At 41.3% G+C, this 24,463-nt stretch overlaps 1 long non-coding RNA gene across 1 annotated transcript in view; it reads right to left on the bottom strand.

The window, feature by feature from the left end:
* LOC136012368 (uncharacterized) overlaps positions 1-24,463 on the bottom strand; it is a 126,080-nt gene that overhangs the window by 80,269 nt on the left and 21,348 nt on the right. The window contains exons 2-3 of the long non-coding RNA XR_010611684.1: positions 8,997-9,131; positions 3,782-3,980 (exon numbers count right to left, since the gene is read on the bottom strand). This is a non-coding gene — a long non-coding RNA (uncharacterized LOC136012368). The remainder of the gene's footprint in view (positions 1-3,781; positions 3,981-8,996; positions 9,132-24,463) is intronic.

The following is a 24,463-nucleotide window of genomic DNA, read 5'->3' as shown; positions in this document are numbered from 1 at the left end:
ACTTTATCCAAATGATCCTACCAGCTATACTAACCAGCTATTCTGTATGCCTCTGTTCCTCTGGACTAAGGGCTTTATTTTGGGACTTTAAATAATCCTTCATCATCATTTCACATCAGTCTTAAACTAAGAGGGCTCCTTTCTCTGCCTTTATTACGTTTACTTTTTCTACACATTTCAGCTAAAACCACTCCAGACGGGTGTGCCAACTACGACTATGTCACAAGAATGATTTTATTAAGAAAATGCCTCCAATGCTACCTCTTAGCATTTTCTACTACTATTGTTTGGGTTGCACCAGGGGCTAAAATGCGGCTTCTTTTAATAACACATTTGCATAAGTTGATCTGAAAGATTCTCATGCGATGACATTACTCCAGTGTTGGCCTGTCATCTGAAAAAAGCCCGAGGTGCTGGTCCCAAAGATATCAAACTCAAGAATTAACTAGTCTTCATAAAGCAGGAACATCTCTACAAGCAGTAAAACAAATGATTATCAGTTCTTTTTGGCGATGGTCTATGCCAAGCTAGAGAAAAACAGAGCTTTCAAACACTGACAATCTGGTATATTGAAGTATGACCATTATTTTTTATTTTCCACATTTTTGGTCGAAAGACAGTTCTGAGTAATTGATTCCCATAATGAGCTATGGTTCGTTAGTCAATTTAATTTATAATTGAATTGGATGGATGTAACTCTGTGTAAAATTGTCTCTGAAGAATCTGTTTTGTTCGTCTGTTCAACTTGTGACGGGGATGGAAGAAAATCTAAATTATTCCCCTCTTGCAGAGGGGAAAACTCTAAAAGTCTCAGCATCCCTTGTGAAATTAAGAGGGAAAATATTGTTAATAGTTGCCATGCAAAAATAATATGGCTTCACTAAAATTTATACAACCCTGACAGTTAACACATGAATGTCTGGAATGGTGGCTTAAACTGACAATCAAAACATGGGAAAATCCATTAATTGGAAGTCCTGCCTGAACAGCAGAAAAGATCCCTCTTAACCTGAATGAAACACAACAGGTGTTTACTGGTCAGTCATGTCTTACTTCTTGGCAAATACTGCAAATGTGTAGCATTTCCTTCTCCAGGCATTTATCACAATATTCTGATGACACAACTTCACTGGGAAGTGTCTGGTGTGAAGAATCAGACCCACTGGGTTAAATTCTCCTTCCAGTTCCAACTTTGAAAACTGGAGCTGCTCCCACTGCCACAAAATAAAGAAGTGCTCTGAGTTCAGTTTGCTTTCGCAAAGAGATTTGGGAATCGCCACTCTATCCTCTGTGGGCCTCCTCTTGGCCATTGCTAAGTTCATTAAATAACAGAGCAGTATATGAGAATGACTTCTACTTAGGAGCTGAGGCAGGGAAGAAATACCCTGGTTTAGGATTTTGAAGACAAGCACGAGGTTCCATTTTCAGGTTAATTTTGCCCTGGGGTTCCTTAGGCCTCAAGACTCTCAATCAAACCCACTTCACACCAGAGAAAATATTCAGGTTCTCATCGTGTCCTGAATACACTTCCCTTCTCATTTTTCATGTCTAAAGAGAATCACTGTTTCTGTCTCCATTACTGGTCTAAGCAAGATGTCCCAGTACTGACAGATACATTTAACTTACAAGGAAAAGCAAGTGAATTAACTCATTCACTACTTACATTTTTCTATGTAGATGTATATCTATTTGTAATAATTGTGTTAGTAGATATACATGCTAGCAGTAAAAGAGCTGCAACACTACTATGTACGCATTGTAGTTCTTGTAATCTAGCCTCATGCAAAAGCAAAATACACATTCCCTGTTTGCTGAAGAAATAAAGTGCACTGAGCAGCATTGCAGTGGGATAGGTGATGATGATCTGCTATTATCAGTCCCAGCAGGCACATATTTTTTCTTAACAGCCACAGGACTGCTGCTCTGAAAGCCAGGCACAAGGATTTCTTAGTTCAGAGCATTTCACATTGCTTTTTAGAGGCAGGCATGACACACGGCTGCACAAACTCTTATGGCCTCCAGTTAAGGGGTCGCTTAACAACCTCATTTGTCTACTTTTGCATCAAGTCCCCAATAAATTCTGATGGCAACAGGCTCCCAGGCTCCTTAACGTTATCCAGATAATGGGGCTTTTTCCCCCTTTCCTGTAACAGTAATAGTAGAAACGTTGCATCTAATCTTCATCATATTTCAGAGTTTGTTTATAATGTCTCTGACCTTTTTTTCCCACTAGCAAGTATTTGCTCTGGTAGAGGGGGTATGAGACAAGTTCAGTGCCTGGTCACACCTGCCCACCTTTGCCGAAGTGAATGAGGTCATAAAGGTGGAACTGAGGAGAAAACTTGGCCTATTACATCTACTTGAGAGTTACCACAGGCTGTTTATTTCTGGGCTACGCTATACAGACGCAGTAGCAGATGTAGGCTGGAGCTATTGAAGACTACTCTTAATGACTACATTCTGGCTGAGAAATTCTTTAATATAAGTAATCTTCAGCACTGCAAATGCACTGGGGACAATGAAAGTTGTTCCTAAAAAATGTTAAAGCTGACATCATTTATACATAATGCACAAAGCAATGAGGGCAAACTCTTCAGCGCAGATAAGAGATGTCACAGTAAACTGATGTTCCAAGGCAGTGGTATCAGTTACAATCGATCACTTGGTAGCCAGTGGAAGTTACATCTTTACTTTAGTCTTTAAAGTCTTTTGACTGCACTACCAAAGTATTGTTTTAATCTGAAGTGCCAGATCAATATTTCTGATCAATAAGCATTTATTTCCAACTAACAAGGACAATGCTTAGTGGATTTCTTTAAATATTTTCATTTTGAGAAAATTTCAGCTGTTCTAGAAATCAGATCTCTAACAAAGAGTACAAGAAAAAGGAAAATGAGCACAAAATATAGCAGAGAACTTCCAGATAAATCCAGCTTTTCCCCAGCACAATTTTTATTTCTCCTGGGATGCTAAATCAGTAAATATTCTGTACGACCTTTATAGTTTAAGTAATTATAAAACTCAACAGCATTACCCGTAATTCTTCCCAAAGCATACAAAGCTAAACCAAACAAAATCCAAACCACAAATGACCAAAACCAAACGGACAAACTTCAGCTATTGAAAGATTAATCCCTAACTGATACAGACAGAGCAGACAGATAGGGATGGAAAGACTTGGGGATGTTGGATGATGAACAGCTGAGCATGACCTGGCAATGTGCTCTTGCAGCCCAGAAAGCCAGCCATCAAAAGCAGTGTGGCCAGCAGGCCGAGGAAGGGGATTCTTGCCCTCTACTCTGCTCTGGTGAGACCCCCTGGAGTACTGAGTTCAGCTTTTTGGCCCAGAAGAAGGGCATGAAGATACCCCAAGGGCTGGAGCACCTCTGCTATAAAGACAGCCTGACAGAGTTGGGGTTGTTCAGCCTGGAAAAGGCTCCAGGGAGACCTTGGAGCAGCTTTCCCATAGCTAAAAGAGCCTAAAAGAACTCTGAAGAGGGACTTTATACAAGGCCTGTAGTGACACGACAAGGGGCAATGGCTTCTTCCCTGTGATGGTGCTGAGGCACTGGCACAGGGTGCCCAGAGAAGCTGAGGCTGCCCCATCCCTGGCAGTGTTTGAAGCCAGGTTGGACACATGAGCTTGGAGAAACCTGCTCTAGTGGAAGGTGTCCCTGTCCATGGCAGGGGACTGGAACTGGAGGAGCTTTAAGGTCCCTTCCAACCCAAAAGACCTAACAAAGTACAAATAACAAGCACAGCTTTAGAATAAAGTACTTACAGTTTACACGGTAGATTTGGTATTCCAAATATTCAAATTTTCATGAGCTTCAGAGAAATCCCTCCACTTTCAGCCCAGCTTGTTTAGCTTCAAGAATGGCAACCCCTGGCCCAGCTAGCAGCGAAGAGCTGATTCTCTTAAGGGTGAACCTTCTTGGTCACAGACAGATCTTGAGTCCTATGCTCTGCTCCTCTATTCCCTGGAAAATACAAACACCACCTTTCCAGAACATGTGGAATGTCCTTCTGTCCCTTCTTGCTTAGTCCTGAGCTTTTCAGAGCAGGACAAAGCTCTGCTTTAAATGTCCCTGGGACTCTGATGCACATTAGAGACACGTCTGACTACAGAGAAATGATGACTTTTGCCACAGTGGTGTGTACAGACTACTCCCTTTTATTGTACAAGCTAACTAAGAGACAACATGTTTTCAGTGCCTGCAGCTGTGCTTAGCAGTCCCCACTAAACGCAACATTCTCCAGCTTTCCATCACCCACATATAATGATTTGCTGCTTCTCATACTCTCTTCTCCTCAAGACACTAGCTATTGTTTACAAGGCAAGAAATACCAGAGCTAAAATTTAAGAACTGGATTCCTTCAGGCTGGGCTGTCAGCATCCTGCACTGCAGGAACGATGTGCGTGGTGCCCTCCATCCCCTCGCAGCAGTCCTGGCACTGAGGCAATGGAAACTGCTTAACAACTTCTCTGCAGGCATCTCTTCACAGGGTGTAAAAGCCAGGCTGCTGCAGCCACTGTGCACCCTACTGGCATCTTCCTCTAGGGACTGTGAAGCCATGACTGGTGTGCCCTGTGCCTGGTGGCCCCTGCCTACACATGGCCCTCACACGCTGTTGTCCCGCCTATGTGGCACTGGCTTGAAAGCACAAACCAGAGCACAGCATAAAGCCCATGCTCTACCTTCTCCTTCACGGCTGGTGACAAAGCTGTGGTTTGGGTGGAGTGCAATTAAAATACAATAAATACTGTACTCTATTGTTCACACAGGCTTCATTCCCCTTCATACATCTCTGGCATTACTTTGGGTTTTGAATCAACCCCAAAGTTCAAAGCTAAGTCAGATAATTTGTCTGGTTTAATTTGTATTTATCATAACCAGGGAATTTCATCTGGATTTCCCCCAGAAACATAAATCAGGCAAGATTTGCTCAAACGCATGCATCCCAATAATCTTAAGGAGGAGTGTGGGCCAATCTCAGTGCTTCATGCCATCTCTGGTCTTAACTCTATAGATGAGATATAGGGAAGCCAGCTGCTAAAGTGGGTTGCATGCAGACTTGCACTTTTCTCACTGGGAAATGATGGGAAAAGAATTTTGGCTCCATTAAATACACAGCATCCCCTCAGACAGAGGCTTAACACAAAATGAATGGAAGGTCAAACTTTTGGAGGGCTATTAATCTGTCCTGTGACTTATGCAGATTGGAAAATATATGAGAAATGTAAACAGAGCATTCACTCTGCATTAGATAGCAGGAGATACGCAGAGCCTCAATAGATAACCTTTCGTGAACACTGGGAAGCTGGATTTGATGTGAAAGCTGTAGGAGTCCTACTCTTTATGGTGCCTATTCATCTAGTACAGTACTGAAGTATGAAGGAAGGGATGAAGGAAGAGGGACAAGAGGAAGAGAGCTGCTGGACAGATAAATTTACCATAAATGGGAAAACTTTCATTGACTTTAAGGCAAGAAATCCATCCTGCTTTAAAAGGCAATACAGCCAAAGAGCAACATGGGCAACAATGATCTACATGAAGCAGTTGCACGTTTTATGAACACCCCAAACTTATGCTAAATTTTAACACAATCTTATACATCATAAAATACATGTTCTATTGCATTTTCCACTCCCGTTTTTTGTTCAGTTTCTTCCTCCCCACCTATTCTGGCACTGGTTTTCCTTCTTCAGGTTTTCTGGTCACAATTACTCCCTAGTTTCAAAATACTGGCTTTATTCATTTATTTCTCTGGCCATGCCTTTTCTATCCTTCACTGCAATCTTCTCCTCAACTGGTCATGACCTCTGCTTTTCTTCTGGGCTCTATTTTGTTTTGCTTCTCTTATTCCTCTTTCCCTTCTGCTTTTTCACACAGCCTCTTTCTATCTATCATTTCTTTTCCTTTGTGTGGTATTCTCTTTATCTAATCACTACTTCCTTTTTACTTATTGTACTTTTCCTACTTCTGTACTTGCTTTTTCTCTGTTATTTCCTTATATACTCCAGTCCTCAAAGGGAAGAATTGGATATGGAAGCAATGGTGGGACTCCGTCACTGTGTAACCATTTTCAAAATGGTTTTAAAGTAAAAAACAAAGTTATCAGTAAGGACTTCTTTTCAATTTGTTTTTCCTTGCAGGAAATAGACATTTCCTCTGGGCTTTGACAGCAACATTCCACTTTGGTTAAAATCAAGCATCATCCCAATGGTCCATATCAGAAGCTGATCAGGCAAAATACAGACAACTCTTTGCTTGCTTGGCTTATATCCAGCTATTTTCCCACTTCTACATCCCTCAAAACCTTCTCTGGGTGCCCATATAACATCACTATGTGACTAAAGATGATTCAGTAGCCTCCTGCCACCCACTCACAGCTAGGCACCTCTACAGCCTAGTCCAGAACAAAAAGACACTGTTTTCCACCTTTCTAAGGTCTAGGCCTCTATCTTAGGTGCTCTGAGAGCACCCAGGTCTCTTCTGTTCATGGGCAGGTTCCTGACCATGCTCTGAACTGCAGTTCAACGAGATGTTTAGAACTAGTTGGTATGAGTAATTTGCTTTGAGCTCACCACCTACCTTGTGCTCGGCAGCAAACACTAGGATTGCAGTGCCTTCTGCCATTGGTTACACCAAAACAAAGCAGATGGAAAGAAAGTAGAAGAGGAGCTCAGCTAATACATAAGAACAGTTGAGTTGATACGATCAGCCACAACCCTGGTACTGGCCTGTGCACTGAGCTTAGGACCCTCACAGAGCCAGGTACCAGAGGTACGACACAACTAGAAGTGTATACAATACATGCGGCATATTAAACAGCTGATGTTACGTGCTTTGGGGGAATATTTCCCCCCAAATAACTGTGGGAAATATTAATTATTTATGGAATATTTGCATAACTGCATAATGTGTCTAGATATAAATAACAGATTATTTGCATAACTGCATAATGTCACTAATCACGGAAAGAAAAAAGAACAAAATATTTCTGGCATTTGATCACACTGTGTCATATATGCTCTGTGATTCTTCTCAAGTTCTCCCAGCAAGAAGCCAAAGCATAACCAAGCTCTGTAATCCTGTATTCAGTAAGAGGAATCGCAGGCAAATTTGCAAACCCTTTGCAAACCTTGTGTAAACAGGAGCCAACTGCAAGGTCCTGCAAACCCCTACAGGCTGGATAGTGTTTTGCACAGACTGCTTGCCTAGAATTAGAAGAGAATAAACAGACCACGCACACAATGCACGTAAGTTCCTACAACCAAAATTCACCTGTCATCCCTCCTGAGTATTAGTCACCACTCCTCTCTTAGGCAGCACTTTTCATCCTTACATCAAAGTGCTTTACAAGTGGAAAAAGTACTGTTCTGCAGATAAAGACACCCAGGCCCAGAAACAGGAAGTGACTTCCCCAAAGTCAGAGAGCAAATCAAGGCTAGAAGTGACACCACCAGGATCCCCTGCTGGTCTCCACACCAAGCTGCACCTCACCAGGCAACAAGAAATCATGCCTGTCCATTAAACCTTGTGCTCAGTGCACTATTGCCCACCTTTCCCCTTCCCATTAAGCTGGATCCTTTCTCCCCATCATCAGGGAACTCAGAGAAACACTGGGGTGATCCTAGCTCAACTAGCTCAAAAGCATCGCTAAGCAGAAACAAGCCTAAAATATAAGCTTCAATATTACCTAATAATCACTGCTCTTTGTTAAAGGTTTCCTGATGAGTGCTGCTCTTTTCTCTATTAAATACTAGTTACCTCAGTGCTGCAGTTTCTAACATACACAACACTAACTTCATTTTTAATGGTATTTTGGTCTAATTTCAGAGCCTGATTCCCAGTACAAACTCAAGTAACAAATGTATAATTATTCTCATAAATAACTCAGCACCTTACAGTAGGTTTCAAACAAGTTTCCCCACAAGGCACAAGTGCCCTATATTAAATTCTTTTCAAGTGTAAGTTGATTAAGGTAAGAATTAGTTGTTATTACCTTATGGACATTTTAGTTTTCACAGCATTTCAAAGCTGGTCCTATCAAGAGTAGATTTGTTGTAGCCCACTGGTACAATCATCAGGAAAATTAATAATCATGTTCAGTCTGACTATAAATCATTGCAGTACAGGCAATTAATTTCTGTAGAGAAATGAAAGATCTGTAAGCAGTACTATTGTGTAAAGTAAATGTTGTGAAAACCAAGATCCAGCACAGGCAAATTACAAACCCAATGCTCCTAATTTCAGGGTGTGATAATGCTGGGTCACCCGAGGCTGGACAGCCAGAAGTTCTGAATAAATCATGCTGGCAGCTCCTACCAGCTTATGGTTGTTGTATCATGTTTATGCTGCATTTGTAATTCTTGAACCTGGTACAAGCATACATGCTAGAGTCTGGACTAAATGATCACAACTAAGACTTTTCATACATCTTCTACTGCTAAAACAAGGCAGTTTATTGCATTTGTTTATAACCTTGCCATTACACAGGCCAGATTTCTACATAGCATGCTTCTTTTCAGTTAAGGCCATGGTGATCTTGGCGAGAACAGAAGAAAGATGATGTGTAGACCACCACATGCCCCTTGTAAGCTAGATTTATATTGCTCTACCAACACACGCTGCAATCTTGCAAAGACACGTGTTTGCCAAAAGTTAGATAAATGTAGCATCAAGGCCATAAAGTTTAGCTTGTATTTAAAATAAAAGTAAAGCACCTAGAAGCTCAATGCTTTAACTGGCCTACCTATTAAGATCATACGTCCTGTAGCACTATGAGAGATATTCTTATAGAAGACTGAAACTCTGTTTCATTTGTTATAAAAAAGTCAAATTATTTCCAAATTCTCTTGGTTTGAATTTTCAATATTCAACCAAAAAAACCCTTCATATACCAGAGAAATAAAACAATACTTTGCAGAAGCTTTTACTCCAATTGACAAATTATATTCTAGGGATTAATTTCAATTGAATTCATCATACCTGAAAACATCTGAACAACATTTAATAATGGCTTGGACTGGAGGCTACAGGCTGGATGAATGGGAAAGTCTTCACACAATTTCATTCAACCACCAACAAATGGGTAACAATGGAAGTAACCATGAAGTGAAGCATCTACGGAAATGAAAAGAGGCAAAATAATGCACATTCTGATTATTCACACATTAAAAGTTGTAAATATGGTTAAGTAAATGTTTTCTAAAGGCATTTTAAAGGACAGATTGACTTCTTCCTATAGCCACTTACAACATGTCTTCTGCTGCTAGCTCCAGCTTCCAAATCAAGTACTTTGAGGTATAAGTATCTGGACTTCACAGGGAAGTTCATTATTGAAGAAGAGCATATCCATGTATAAGGAAGTTCTCCCTTGGAAAATCTTCCAGGACATTTTTATTAGTCTCTCAGATGGAAGAATGCACTAATAATTATCTGGTACATGGGGCTCCCATTCATTTTGTAAGAGCAAAAACAATTTAACAGGCCATATGAACTGCATTTGGCATTTACTTATTCAGATGTACGTGTAAAAGTGAAGCTATGGTCTACACTACATATCCCAGAGAAAACGTACCTAGATACCTTACTAGATGAAACAGCATGCTACCAGAAAGCTACTGCTGCAGTGAGAAAAGCAAGCCCAAATTCCTCAGGAAACAGATGTAAATAATTCACAAATGTGATGCCTTCCATTGAGATACACAATGCATTTAATGCACATTAAACAGTTGTAGGGAACTGAAGAAATGTACCTCTTTCCACAAAGATCTACACAGATTTTGAAACTAATGTATGGGATTTTGGACCACACTGCTATCCACAATGAGATAACTTGTTTACTAAAGCCAAGCTTGTGCTTAAGACATTGAGAAAATTCTTTGCACTTCCGGTAAATCTGTAAACAAACATACCAAGATGGCAGAAATAAATTTGCTTGTCACTTTGTCTCTTCCCTTTCCTTCTCCATCCTCTCAAAGGAAACCTGGATCTTGCAAATGAAGCTAGCCACGTTCTTGGCTATTGTTGAGTAATGATTCGAATAACTGCTGTTAACAAAACTCTGCAACTTGTCAGCTAACCTGTAGGCTTTTCTAGGCAGTTGCTGACGTATTTCACACACTTGGATGAGTGGTCTGTGCCCATCCGTGCTGCTTGTACTCACACAGGCTTAGCGGGCTGGGACTGCCCACTGTGTATGTGCTGTGCAGAGAGAGAGGTCTGAAACTCTCACGTACCACCCACATACACCGCAAACCTGCTGTGTACTGTTAAACTGTGGCTAAATGCGTTCTTTCATTTGGGTTTCAAATGACATTTTCATTTTAAATTTAAGGATTGAGCCATAGCCAAATCTGTGTTATCGTCTGGGTTTATATGGTCATTATAGAGCTTTGATAAACATCTAGGCATATCATATAGTTGAGTGTTATCTATCTAATCTATCTCCTTGCAATTTTTCCCATATACTGGACATAAATCTTAGGTAGGGATTTGAGGAAGTATTAGGATAGTATCAAAAGAGATGAAAATCACAACTGTTCCAGCTAAAAGCCCTTCCTGATTTGTTAAACAAACATAAAACTGAGCTGAGAATTTCCCAGATTCACCTGGTTTAGCTGTATACAAAGAGCAGTTAAATTAAATGATCTTTCTCACAGAGGTCAAAAGTTAAGTGTCCCTGGTTACATGAGGCCTCATGCCTAATGGGATGATAATCCAATTCTATGGCATCTAGAATGAATCCTTCTCCTAAGTTATTAAATATGCATGTCTATCCCTAGCAAAATATATCGGAGCAAAGAGAAGCAGAGCTAATATAGCGCACCAGAGTAGAGCTGCAAAAATGTCAGCTTGGAACAGAAGAGCAGAGAAGAAAAAACAAACTAAACCTCCCACAGACAGTTCCAAGGGATAAAAAAAAAAAATCAGAACATTATTTGCCAAGTCAAATGCTCATAACAAACTCCAAACCAGGGCCATTCTCACAGTGAACTGATGTGGCTTTTCCCAGGCAATGTTTATTCTCATTTTGATGTAACATTTTAATAAGCGTATTACCTACTGATACAAGAAAGAACAGGAACTTCATCCTGCAGGGTGGGAACTTCACAGCAGGTTTCATTGCCACAGACAATCACCCATATTATCTTTAAGATTTTCCTATTTTCATGCAGAAAACAAATCCAGTTGCAAAGAAACAGAATGTCATCGTGGAAATCAAAGTTCCTTTAACCTGGAACCTTACAGGCAACCCAACCTTTTAATCTTTTCAGAGATGTTAAGTGCCAGAATTACATGGAGTTAAGACTGGGAAAACTCACAAGAACTTTTAGTAACATATTTCAGTGCTCTTCTGCTGTGTCACAAGCACAAGCTGCCATTAACAGCTTGGGAAATTCTAAACAGGTAAATGAAAGAGGCAGATGTCAGCCCCTCTGATCAAGGTGAGCTTGGGGAGATGCTAACTGCATTTGAATGGCACTGCTTGCTGGGTGTTGGATGTTTTCTGCAACAGAAATCAAGGGTTACAGAGTGTCATCCTTCCTGTTGTACCCTCTCCCAGTGACTAATCACTTTCAGCATGGAAACTACAGCCCCTATTTGTAATTAGGATGTCATGCTTTGTCTAGGAAGTCACTGGTCCTTGTTATGCCCTTTTCTACTAGCTTACACAGTGTAATACCTGGAAATGTTTTGTTTCTTTCCTAGAACATATATTGTACCGTTATCTCTCAATCATCTTTGTGATATGCTGATTTTATGAAGCCCCACTCATTGTAAAACATTTTGTCCAGTCCCTAACAAGCCAGTAGTGTTATTTTGCTTTTAACCTCCTTATTAAAATAGGAACACCAAAATGTAGCTTCATAAGAATGAGCACAAAAGTAAAATCTCCCCCTTACTGCTCACTCCTACCCTGTTTATACAGTAAGCACTGCAGCAGCCACTTTGGCTTCCTAGAGGTCAGGCTCAGTGCCTAAACTTCTGAATAGGTATTTTCCTGAGCACAGTTCCCCTTTCCATACACACAGATGGCATTACTCAATCCTAGGTAACTTTGCATTCGGTGACCCTACAGCACATTATGTTTGAAGAACAGCCTACTAACGCCACCACTCTTAAGCTTCCACTTGAATGCTGGCTGCTGATTCTCATTTCTCCGTTGACCTCTATGTAGCCATGACTCTACACTAAAAATAAGCATTCTCTCTTCCTGGCAGAGTATAAGCTGATCAGTGCACCAACACCCGTACCCAGCAGCGGGAAAGGGAACACGTACTATCACAGTGGGCCCAAATGATCATGGATATAAGAAGTCAGTAACTCAATGTCTTCTGTCATGGCTCTGCAGAGGCACGGTGAGTGGCAGGACCTCACTGCCCTGTCCTGGTGCTGTTTCGGCACCAATAACACCATCCCACGCACCATGTGAAGCTGGCCAGGCTGTGCAGCCTGTGGGCAGTGTGCTCCCCTGCCAGCCCCAGCTTCCTGCTCCTCCAGGAATGGGCAGTTCAGAGACACTGCTCAAACAGAAACAGGCACCTCAAGGAGCAGAGACCAGCAACCAAGTCTCCCAATTAAAACAAATACAGAAACATCCAGGATCCAATAAACCCTTGAAACATCGTATCTGACTCAAGCAAAGGAGCTGGAAAAAGCACCTCTGGCTCTTTTCTCACCGTCCTTCCCCAACAGGCAACACAAACTCTGTTTGGCTTGGCTTTGTACTGAGCACCACCCAGCCCAGGAAACTGAACACCCAGCAGCAACACAACAGAGAGTGAGCAGTGTAACCTTCCATGGGAAGACAGTGAGGACTGCCGGATGTGGCTGCTGTACCCTGCTCCGGCCGCTGAACAACAGCGCTGACAGAGCAGAGTCTTCTCTCCTGTAAGGCTGGGTTTGAGGGTGAAGCAGTAGAAGAGCCCAGCTGCAGATGTAAAGGAACTCATAGGTTGCCATTTCAAGCTTTCCTTCATAATAGAAATTTCACAAGACTCATCAAGTTCCCCACATGCTCACACATTACTCATCACTATGGTATTTGAACACCTTAGACCAGCTGTTTCATGTGAAACACGCTGCCATTGGCCAAAATCTCTGGAGATTTTGGATGTATATTAGTAGTTCCTGTTCAGTTCCAGGTCCGATATAGACTTCAAACTACTAAGACATTTTAAGGACCTTAGATACAGAGTTTCTGCTTTGGACTGATCTTTCTTCCTTTACCAAAAAAACACTGTTTAGACCATTTCCACCGAAGTCACTCTCTGTGAATCTGTCTTCTTCATCAGTATATTCCCAGTGTGTTCTTTGTTGCACAGTTTTAATTAGTGTAACACAGTCTTGTATATTCAGCAAAAAAAGCTAAATATGACAAATGTGATTAAATGTTTCAGTTTTGAGAACATCAGCTTAGGTAAGCTTTTACACAGTAAGGCATTAATAATCTTTTGCATACAATATAAAACAATTTTCTGTGATTAACTGTGTGCTGATCTTAACAATGGTAACAATGGATGAACACTTTACTCACTGTGTAGGCAGAGACAGAGAGATATACAGAAAAATTACCTTAGAATTAGGAAGTAAATAAATGTTTAAGTCAAATATTTGTGCTTTTATCCTTGGAATCTAATGATGATAAAGTTTATCAGATATTTTACATTTTCTCTCAGCAGCAATCATGTGGTTATCACTGATAGATGAAAATAGAGAAGAATTGGGTTATGAATTCCAATAAACAGAGCATTTTACTAAATTTGTATGCATCGGTGTCTATGTGTTTGTGCCTGTAAACTATGTATTATAGCAAAACGAAACAGGGGAGGATAAAAACCTCAAGCCCTTCAAATGAAGAAACCAAGGCTTTATGTATTAAATGTTAATGTTATCATAATGTGGCTGGTGCGTATACACACCACTGCTCTCTACTGGGTTAAGTCAGAAATGCTTATCTTTGACTAAATGCCTATACCGTAACTAAGTGAAAATGATTTTTCCTTAGCTCACTTGATAAGAATTTGTTTACAGAGCAAGTAACAGGTTTTAATACCGATGCTTAGCATAAATTAAGGTGGCCATCTTGTGCAGCCTAGTGACAACATCTCTGTAAAGGGCAACTGCACCTCAACTAGAATTACTATAAACTCGATTTAAAATTACATTAAGAATTTAACAGATGGGGTCATTTTTTTTTTTTTCAACAGCTCCTAGTCATTTAAATGGTATCAATTCCCCATTCAAACTGCCTGTGTCTTTTGTTTCATGTCTCTGGTCCCCATAGGCAGAGCCATCCCAAACACCAAGCAGTTCAAAGAAGCAGATAATTAACTACTGCCTATTGTACAAATTACACATTTTCAATTAATGCTCTACCTCACAGGCAGGGCAGTTAGTTTTAATCAGTCTCATGACATCAGCTATTGTGGTTCCCGTTCTCAGATACTAGAAGGCACTTTGATGGTGCCATGCAGGCAGACTGCAGCACTCAGCCCCTTCGCTTGGTCTCTGCTGTGTGTACTTGCTCTTTCCCAAACATTTGAAAAGGAACGGTTCTAAGAAGAGAATCACTGAAGGTCACTTTTCTTTGGGATAGGCTGTACATAAAGAGTTCCAATGGTTTTCAGTTCCTATGCTCACAGTTTGCATAGCTTCAGGCCTACCACATACTATGGAAGAGGACAACAGATATCACGTGGACACAAGCCATTTCCTCCTTGCATTTGGCTCGCACCATGCTCCATTAGTACCACTGCAGACTGGGGTAGTTCAGACAAACCTTAAGACTACCCTTAGCTAACTTGGGTGAAACTGCAGAAATGGCTTTCCTTCTTGGGTTGTGTGGCCTTTGCTGAACACAGATTAGGTGATAAAAGAGCCATGGTTAATCCGTCTATTTGATTTTATATATATTCTTTTAAATAACCTTAAAAATTTCAACACTCTAGTGAATTAAAAATATAAAGTATTCGGATTTGGGGTGGGAGAAGGACAAGAGAACAGAACATTCAGGAAGTAGAGCAAAAACATACACTTCATTTCCACAAGTAAGAGAATGACCTTTATAATGCAGTTGGAGCCTTGCTTCTTGTCAGTTATGGGTCAGTGCCCTATTACTGTATTGCCCACATGCTATTATTGCAGCAATGCAACTGCACCCCTAGAGGGAGGTTGTGTCAACATTTCTATTACAAACTCCTCTTTCCAGAAGGTTAAAACCTGCCTGTCAGCAAGGAAATAACTTTATTAAAACCAAACCTTGATAAAAATCTATTTGGCCACTTTCAAATAACTACAGCCTTGTCCCAGCATAAGAAACACAGTGGGTTCAAATGCTCACATGCAACTTCAGAGCAGTTTTGCTCAAGCCCCTCACTTAGCTTGGCTACACCCATGAGGCTTGGGAAAGGAAGGCACTGAATGAAGCCCTCAGCTTCCTGCAGCTCCTCATGGCTTTCATGCCCTGGGCCCTTCCAGGGGAGCTGGAGCCTGGGAAGGCTGCTGGAAGGTGAGATTTTCAGAGACCCATCCCTGTGCCAAGTCTGGAGCCTGGAGTCAAAAGAGAAGGCAAACATTTCACTTCATTGTAGACATCTTCAGATGCCTCTTCCTAATGGAGGCCACTTTTGTTCCTGCTATGGAAATAGCTATGGTAAAGCAAAAGTGATCTCCTTCAATGCAGCTCACGTTAGCACAAGGGTAGTGCATCTATCCCTAATTTTGGGTGAAAGCTAGGGTTACAAATATATATACACACATATAAAGAATTATACTAAACCTGGATTTGGCTCCATTTGTTTAAAAAAAACCCCATAAACATACACTGAAGCCATACACCAAAAAAGCTTTTAGAGGACTCAAAGGGGTCTTTCTGTTGTAATAGGTACATTTACTTGGGTTTTCAGTCCAAAAAATCTGGTTTATGTATATCTGGCTCGTAGATTTACATATCCAGGCAGCTTTTTAGGGAGTCAAGTCTCTTGTGTGTAAATAAGAGATGTCATCCGTTAAGATCTCATAAAAAAATCTTTAAATCAAATACTTTATATTCAAACCTCCCCCTTTAAAATGAAGACAAGAGTCTGCAACTGGCCAAGCCAGGGAGGTTATTTATCCTACAGTGCAAACTCTCTCACTTTATGGGAATTTTCTCCTTAAGACAGACACCTGAAAAAGAAATAAACTATGACACATTTAAAAGAGGAGGCTCTGTTCAAAGCTCCGAGGTTCAGATGCACTTTCCACCATGTCCGTTCTGCTTCTGAGCAATCTTACAAACAAAAGCACTGCAGACCAAAACCCTGTGTCAAAATGCAGCCGAAAGAGTCAAGTCCACAACATGAGTGCACAGCAATGAAGAACACTAGTTTCTTCCTAACACAGAGCTGAATTGGAAATTGTGGTAGCCTCACAGGGCATTAGAGACCAGCAGGGCCTTGTGAAATATTAACAAAGTATAAAATTCCAAGACCCTGGACTGAGCAATACACCAGCAGAAAGAGGGATCAGAGTGCACTGCATGGCTTTCTCAGTTTGCCCCCCTGAAAATCACAGTGCACAGATTAACCCCCGTGTCCTCTGAATCCCAACCCACTTGGCAGCAGGAGCAGGACAAGGAGGGTATGCCGGATACTGCAGTCTGATTCTGCTCCCTGGGTCCCACATCAGCACTGATAAGCCTAGAACTAATGCCAGGAGCAGGAAAAGGAAATGCAGGATGAAGAGAGGAAAAATCCCTCCTTGTGCTTTTCTGATCACGGTGCTCGTGGATGCATTTCCTAAATCCCTAAGACTGCACTGCAAATACAGCATCCTCTGATGACAGTGAGACCTGCTGGTGCCGAATGGCTACTCCACAGCTCTGAAGACTTTGCCTTTATCTTTTGCTTCCCATTTCTTAAGTGTCAAAATCCTGAACCCTGGGATTACTTTTTAACTGATGACATGATCTCTCTCTGCAGATCTATCTACTTTCAACACAATCAAGACCTCCTCAAGGACATGAAACCTTAAATAGTTAAAAAAGCCTAACAAGAAAGATGTGCAACCTGAGACCCCTTCCGTCTGGCACTGTAGTTTAAGCAGACATTCCAATTCTATGGACCATTCTAAAAGCAGTCTTGTACACAGCCATGCTGTGTCAGAATCTATAAGCAACACTTTACTGTTTGGATCAAACACAAGAATGAAATGTGAAGGAATGAAGGCTAATTCAGGGATGCAAGATCCATTAAACTATGCAAGTATGCATGAACTGTAAAAAGTGGATCCCATACATATCGGCTATAGCCCTTAGCTGTTAGCAGGTGTGAATCAGTCAGTTGTACAATTCATTTGTCTACCTAATTGCACTGAAGATAGGCTTTTACTTTGCCTATAACATCACTAATGAGTAGGTTTTCAGTTTGATCCAACTAATTAATTCTTGTTAACTTCCTTTGCATTGCTGTTCTTTTAATTTAACCAGAGACAGCACCAGAGTTGCTACTAGTGTTTAGTCTCAACTAGATTGCTCCTATTCATTAAGGGCTGTAATTGTTGGTCATACCCTCCCCAATGGTCATTACAACCTCTGGCTTGCATATTGAATAACAGCAATTTCCTGACTCCAACAGACTCTCATGTGAGGGAGGAGAAAATGCTAATAAAGAAAGAATAAATGATTCTCTGCTTCATTCAGTGCTGTGTAGATTTCCTTTACAGCAGGAATTGCACCGAGGTGGTAAAACGGGTTTCTTGCAGGCCCCCTACCTCCACCCTGAGTGAAAACAATAAGAACCAAGTCAAGCATTCCCTGCTACTGTGATTACAGCATCCGTAAAAGTGATTATATGGCTGCTGTAATCAACTTCAATGAAAGCTGCCTGTTAGAGCTTCAATAATTACTCATTTCTGTTAACAGCCTGCTTTCAGTTTAGTACTTTGAGGCCAGGGAAGAAAAAAACCCGGTGTTTTAATAAAGGCTCTTGTGAACACAGCATTTTGGGGGGTAAGAGCTTGTGTGTGGGCAAATAAAAAAATGCACATGCAACTTTTGTGTCCTGTTCTCAATAGCAGCCCCTTTCCATTTCAGCTCACAATCTATTTAACCAGCAACAAGCACAAGTTCATACAGGGTTCAGTCATGTACTGAATGTTTACTGAAGGAGGCACAATAGTTTAAATAAAGTGGTGGTTTTAAATATTTTACCCATTTCTTTAAACAAATTGCCAATCCTTAAACTCTGTGTTAAACACATTTCAGAAGCAAAACACCACAAGCTCTCTTTCAATAAAACCACTACTTTTGTCATATTAGGCCTCCTCCTTCTGGATGTATTTTATTTCTGCAAAGCTCTTCCAGAGAATGAAGGTTACGGAAGTTAAGGGCTCATTCTTAAACAAAAGAGCCATTTAGGCTGAGATTAAAACAACAGAGGTCACAGTTGCCCTCCAATGTCTGATGTTCTGCAGAGCAATGCCATTGCTGGGGACAGCAGAGACAGACTGCAGAGAAGTGAAGTTGACCAACACTTTCACCCAAAACTTAAAGTTGGAGGCAACCTTTTCTTTAAATTAAACCCTAAACGACAAGAAGCAGAGAAACCACTCTTCTTGCTTGCATAACTTCAGGACCACAGCTCATTTTACTGGTGCCTCTACATACTTTTCCTTATGAGCAAAAAAAACACCCAACCCAGAAAGAAGGTTCTCAGAGTACCCTACAGACAGCTAAAATGCCACAAAATGCTGTAAGATCTTACAAAGAAAGCCAGTGAAGCCTGTGTAAGCATGACGATATATATGGAGAGATTTTCTTCACCTAGACTCCTTCATTCTTCACTTTGGGCAGTTTACAGTAAAATTGCCTGCAACTCCAGGGCCAAGTTTCCAGGGTTTCTGCCTTTGCAGGAATCAGCAGGCTGCTGGGAGCATAGGACATGCTGTAAAGAATATCCAGCTGCTTCCTTAAAACAGGACTGTGTCTCCTGCAAAGACTTGCAGCACCTGGCAGCATTTGTACCAGTCAGATGAGCGGTTGCTGGGCCTGCATCTCTCCCATCCTACTGATTCCAGAGGGATGGAATTAGCTGCTGTACTGCCTTGTACGTGATGGCAAAGTACAAATCTTGATCTGATGTGTGAATGGGAGGGGAAGCACCTGCTGCTTTAGCACCTTAGCAGGAGCATCAAGGAGAGCTTAGCTCTGTGAACAATACATATGCTGCCTTGGCCCAAAAATGCGTAACACGCTTCCTGTCCTCAGTTTATCTGGTATGCGAAAATAACAGAAAAAAATGTTATTAATGTCTTGAATGTAATACAGTGCATGACATTTACATAGCATCTTTCATCCTGAAGCACTTTATAAATGATATGCTTATGGAAATTGCTTTCCCACTGGAATGGAGCCAGCACTGAGGTTTAAGGCAGCACCCAGCTGGACAAATGCTCAGCAGCACAGATCTGGTCAAGGACAACAGTTGGAATTATCTGCTTTTGCAAAGAGTGACATGAGTTATAGAGAGCCTGATTTTCCTCACAAGGTACCTGCAATCACTGCTTTATTGTGCATGTACTAACTATTTGGTAGCATCCACTATAATTTCCATAAACCTTCAGCTATTGCTGAGGACAGAGCATTCTCAAAACAGAGATCACACAGGACTGGGAGCTGCTTTCCCTAGTGGTCCATCAGCATGTATGGATACCATGCGCATTTACCACATCATATTCTCTTCCTCTGCATATAAAAGGATGGATTCCTGGTACTGCTCTTTTTGTCACTTTGTGTGCACGACAGAGTTGTAGCATCAGTTTTGTCATCTTTCCTTCTCTCTACTTCCATAAAAGGGGCAGTCAAGCTTTGCCCCCACAGCAGAGGCTCTCTCTGAACAGACTCCTGAAGTCTAATGGCTTCTGGTGCAAGACTGAGGATGCTTTGCTTTACATTATGTGGAGCAACCTGACTAATGTAGCTCAATATTAGGCTCTCAGGGGAATGTACCTATCACATCCCTTCCAGGACTTCTTTTTACTCAGTCTTGATTTAGATGTGGTGTGGTAGGACCAAGATATTTGGATACAAAAAGGGATATGAAAAACAGCAAGCATAAATTTTGAAACTACTTAGTGCTGTATATTCACCCAAGAAAGATGAAAACTGGTTTGGTTTTTATGTGCTTGTTTGCTCTGAAAATCAAAGCAGATTGCATGTCCTCAACTGAGAAACTCACACCATATAGGATCTGTCAATAGTAGGATAAAGAACCTATGGAAAGCCCTACACGTAGGTAGGTGTCTGTCTAAGCAGTCTCTCTAGCACAGACCAGTGAGAGTCACACTGAAATCAGTAGGAGCCATTTTTCCTGTCATGTAACTCAATATATTTTTGCAAGTAATTTACCGTGAAAAAAAAAAAAAAATCATAAAAGGTCCTTTCATTCTCTATTACCTATTCGGTAGGTTGCCTTTGGAGCAAAATTACTGAGAACAAACTTTGTGTTTCTTAGGCTACAGGAATGGAGATCTTCCCTGGCTTTCATACACTAGTACACAAAACATACAGGATGGCCCATAAGTGCTAAAGCATCACAATTTAACTTTTTATAACCTGTCTCCAGAACTTTGCATTAAGCAGACAAATGCACAAACCACAACACTCTGTTGTGCTATATATTAGGAGGATGCTGTAAATAAAATGCTTCTGCTTGTCAGAATCAAGCTGAATAACACTTGAAAAATGCAGGACACCAGTTTGCTTCAGGACAGCCACTTCTGCAAACTGCTGTAACAACATTCAACATTAAACTTTTCACCATCACTGACAAATAGGAAGGCTTGATACAAAGTACTGGAGAGCTGGCTGGGAACTGTGATTTCTGCTCCCCAAATAGCTTGCACTGTGTCCCATAGGTGTTAAAGTAAAAATAAGCATTAAAAAAAGATCTTGAGCCATGATCTCATTTTCTTTAACATTTAAGAAGCCTACCCCCCAAAATAAAATGCTGAAGTATGAAATCTTGCTTTTCAATTGCTCATGACAGCCCACTAAGGACAACAGGTATCAAAAGATACCATTCTTTTCCCTGTTTTGATGCAAAGAGTAAGACAGAGGTGTCTGCAGAGTCAGCTGGAACTCAGACCTTCCAACCATGGCAGACAGATTTGGGGTATTCTGACATACCTGCTTTCTTAGGACAGAAGCCTGGCTTTAAATCATTTAGCTGGAGGAGATGATTAAGGCAGACTGAGTGGTGCTATGTGCAAGAAGGATGCAAAAAGCAGTATCTCTATGTAGTACACCTTCATGATAACAGATATAATTACAGATATTGAGATCTTCCCAAATATGATTACAGACCAAATGTTTTTTTTAAGGGGACCCCCCCCAAACTAACCCTAGGATGATAAAACCGCTCTTTTTCATAGTCTTAGCAATTCCATTGGCTGGCTGACCTATATTTTCACAAAGTAAGAATTATGTGATGCAGATCTTTGTGAAGATGATCGCTAAAAATGATGTTAATAGAGTATTTGATAGCTTTTTGAGAGGTGAAGTAGGTGTGAATGACAGAGAGATCCTTTCGAGATGTGCAGGTTGTCTTACACTACAATTGCCTGTATTACTGTAACTGTAGCATAAAACATGCAGCTCCTACATGAGTCCCTTCACCTGCAGATTCTGATTGCTCTGCAGTGCTCTCCTTCTACAGATGGAGAAACGCTCCTCAGAGAACTGAAGCCACATGGTCCAGCTGACACCCCAGGGCAGTCAAGCAGCAAGGAATGGTGCTGGCTTCTGGTTCCCAGCACACTGCAACACTTGGAAAAACTTCTTGCAACTGTCCCCTTCACTCCAAAGCACTGCTGCTTCCAGAGAGATACATACTAAATTAAACGCTTGCAGTAGCCATTTCTTGCACATTCACCAACAAAAGCTGCATAAACTGCATTTGAAAAGATGTATTTTATGTAAGTTTGTAGTAGAACTCCTTCCTGTATAGCATGAAGTCCCAGCTAACACTATGTTACTTGTTACACCTTGTTTTACTTACTTTCTTCTTAATGAACCTACAGCAGCAGCAGCCAGTAGCATGACATAATGAAACCTATCAATTATTCACTTTAACTGCTCTCCACTGACCAAAAATGCACTTTGAGATCTATCAGGAGGCACCTCTGCTGACAGTAGGACAGGGTCTGGGAACAAGGGCTATTGCTAAGTCGATTAAGTAGGCCCCAAAATAGACACAACTTTCTAATTAAATCTCAAGCTTGAATCACATCCAGACCCAGATATGAAGCCAGAGCTGTGCAAGTGGAACGTGTTCAAACTGGCCCACACTGCCATGCTGGCAGACTATGAGCTTTTGTACAGAGCACAATGTAGGAACCCAACTTGGAAGTGACAGCACGTAGGACTACTTCGGGCAGGTGACCACCACAGAGATATCTCTTAGCTCAGCACAGAGGCGACAAAAAGTGGAAAGAGTTACTAGTGTGACTGGAAGCTGCTAGGGTTAAAGAGCACGCCAATACCACAGAGCTCTGTGGCAAAAGGTGAAAAGACTACATAAGCAGATGTGGGACACAATTCGTTGTGTACCAACTGAGTACCAGAAGCACTTCATGAGGGAGCAAAATCACAGCTTAACCCCCCTCCATGTCATATATAACAAAAACCTAGTGAAATGTCGCCATGCTTTTCGCTGCTGGCAGCCACAAACCCAGATTTTACTATCCAGAAGATGGCCTGTGTTTGGTTGGAGGAGACTGAAGAGAAGGCAGTTGTAGAGTTGGTATCTTTATGTGGGAGGGCAGAGGATTTCCCTAACAGAAGAGCTAGAGTGAAGTATATATATCTATGTGTATCTATATCCCTGTAGAGTCCGTGTGTTTAACAGCTGAACATCATGTCTTTAGAAAGAGAGAGGAAAAAAAAAATTAATCTTATTTCCACCAGTCTCTCTGCTCTCATGGCATAAATCAGAACTCAGAGGAAAGGCAGTTATGCTATCTCTGACTTCAGGAAGAAGATAGCAGCTGTCTAACTATCATCCACAGATGTCAGCAAGTTCCAGAAGTTCACTACTTATAAGACAGTAATACAAGGCAATCCCCCCTTTAACCTGTTGTAAAATGATCCTCCTGCCTTTTGATCTGTGCCTCTAGTTGTAGTATTGTGAGATTTGGTGAATAGCAGTTCAGCTCCTCTGCTGCCATCATGGTTTTGCAAATTTTGATCATTTTCCTCCCACCCTGATCATTCTCTGCCTCCTCCTCCTCCCCTCCAAACCCTGGGAGATGACACTGTTTAGTATGTCCACTGGCTCTTCTTTACCTACATGCTGGTACAGCAGATCATTGTGGCAGCACTTCCCTCTGTTGAAGCCATGACCACTCTCCACAGATCATGACTGGCACCATGTGCTCAGTGACCTTTCTGAGATGGACTTACAGTCCATCTCACCAGGACTGAAGCCAGTCAGTGGCATGTGCTTCCCAGGGTATTTTCTACAGACATTTGTTTAAACATCAAAACCAAAAGACAACCATAGGCTGCTTGTATTAGTCCCAGAGCTAGGCCAATGCTCATATGACCTCAAGTGAGAAACAGCCCTATTAGCAGTGAGACAGAAGTTACTCAGTAAGACAAGCTGAAACAATATAAGCGTAGACCAGGCCTTGCACACCATAGAGGTACACACAGAGGCACTTGACTTTTCAACATGTAGGATCTACATGTAGGGACAGCAGCACCCCACCACCCAGACCCTTGTGTGTAACTGAATGCTCACAACAAAGCTTCTCCAGCAGAAACCTGGCTGAGGCAAGAGTGTAACTAAAGGACACAAAGCCTTTGCTTTTGTACCAAGAATCACGTGAACGCCTTCTCAGAGCACTGAGGCCAAAGTCAGGGGCTTCCATTATGATTAATCATCTGTAATGTTGACTTCCTTAACTAAATAAAAAACTTGTTAAAGAATAGAGCACAACTGATATTTTTTGCAATTTCTTGTTTAAAATCAATGTCAGTGATTGAATAAATCTTATTCCTCATTCTTTTGCTATAAGAAAAGGTCAAACTAAACCTGACCCATGAACTGGTTTCAAAATGTTTCCCAAAGCTAGAACTAAACTTAAGCTGTTGTTTTGGAAATTCTGCTGATCCCAAAATGGAACTGAACCAAACCAAAGACCTTTCCAGCTCAGAATACCAGATCAGCTGAAAAGCGACATCCCCTGGCAGGTTCTGCACAACAAGACAACTTGACTTTAAGAGAGTTTGAAAACCACCGACTTGCTCAGAGTCTGTCCTCCTTGCTATCCCATGCAAACCTTCTTCCCTGGAGCCAGCTTCCCACGGGCACTACCTCCTAAGGTGAGATCCATGTAAACTGGTTCTTGTGACTCCTGTTCCTCAGGGAATAAGACTAGTCTTAGTTTCCTTCAGCAATGCCACA

This window comes from Lathamus discolor, chromosome 3 (assembly GCF_037157495.1).
Source record: "Lathamus discolor isolate bLatDis1 chromosome 3, bLatDis1.hap1, whole genome shotgun sequence".
In the NCBI taxonomy this organism is placed as follows: domain Eukaryota; kingdom Metazoa; phylum Chordata; class Aves; order Psittaciformes; family Psittacidae; genus Lathamus; species Lathamus discolor.
The sequence above is the reverse complement of the archived record's forward strand: the minus strand, read 5'-3'. Positions and strand labels throughout refer to the sequence as shown.